This window comes from Uloborus diversus, chromosome 5 (assembly GCF_026930045.1).
Source record: "Uloborus diversus isolate 005 chromosome 5, Udiv.v.3.1, whole genome shotgun sequence".
Lineage (NCBI taxonomy): Eukaryota > Metazoa > Arthropoda > Arachnida > Araneae > Uloboridae > Uloborus > Uloborus diversus.
In genome coordinates, this window is record NC_072735.1 from 83,303,518 (window position 1) to 83,304,853 (window position 1,336).

The window sequence follows — 1,336 nt, forward strand, 5'->3', positions numbered from 1 at the left end:
AGAGCGTAGTAGCCTTGGAGACAATGCACAAAATTTTATCTCTCAATTTATCTAAAAGAAAGGGAGAGATCTAAAGTTGAAACATTGAAATTCCATTTTTCTTTACTCCTGACCCTACATGACCATCGCAAATGTTTTTTCATTATAGTATTTACAACTAATAGTCATAAAAATATTCCAATTTCTTTTTCCGCGACATTCATTCAATTCCTACTATTAGTTAATACTCTCCCTATGTCTATTTACCATATACACGTATATCTTATATTCAAATTTTCAATCGTTAATAAAATACATTAAAATACATTTTGTTCATTCACTCAAGTTCAAATAGATTTTTTTCGAACTTTTAGTCAATCGATTTTTTCAAACATTAATTCATGAATTAAATTTAATGAATTAATAATAGTTTTATGCGGAAGAAAAAAAATCCAACACCATGTACAGAAACAAAAATGGAAAATTGCAAGGAAATTCGCTTTCTATTTTGGCACTTAATATTGTGATTTTGTCGCATGTGTATAATACATATTTATATTAAATGTAATTATTTAATAAAAAGCAATAAAAATATAAAAAAAAATTCTTTACAAAGTAGGAGTTATTGTCACTTTACTTTACCCGAATTTATTTAACACTAAAAGAAATTGCAGAATCCCCAGCCACCAGTGACGATCGAACTCACGACCCCTGGTTTACAAGACCAGTGCTCTGCCACTGAGCTATGATGGCTCTACGGCGGTGAGAGTTAAGAAATGTTGAACTGCGTCTTTCTTTTTTTAAGTTCATTCCGGGCGGTTACAACGTCCCATAGGAAGCATAAATTCAAAATCTGCTACCGCAAAGCTTATGGTCCTTCTCTTAAAACATGCAGCGGAAATGCTGGCAAAAAACGATATATATATATATATATTGTCAGAAAATGGGGAAAAAAGGTAAAGTGTAAGTTATTTTTTTGCAGTATCAGTTGTGAGAGAGTCATGCTTGAGTGGGGGAGGGGGGGGGGGTGATAAAGCTCTAAAAAATATTTTACACACGACATTGTAAGTTTTTATTTAATTTCCAAACATTGAAATCAAATTGTCACACATACAAGCATAGCATCCACGTATGTAAAACGACCACTCTTTACTTGCGTTTGAGCAGATTCGTATCTGCCCAATGGCTATCGAGTGGAACAGTGAGTAGGCAATGGGCACCACCGGAGTCAGGTCCGTACCTGGGTCCACGGTGTCTAGAGTCGTAAGTGGTTTAGTTCTCGTTCCCTTATGGGTAAGGGGGCCCCGGCCGAAAGGTCCGTTCTCTGGAAGCCCTAGATGGCATAGCAGAGCGGGGT

General features: G+C 35.7%; 1 non-coding gene across 1 annotated transcript; it reads right to left on the reverse strand.

The window, feature by feature from the left end:
* Positions 1–660: 660 nt before the first annotated feature.
* Positions 661–732, reverse strand: Trnat-ugu (transfer RNA threonine (anticodon UGU)). Its single transcript has one exon. It is a non-coding gene; the product is annotated as a tRNA-Thr (tRNA).
* Positions 733–1,336: the final 604 nt, after the last annotated feature.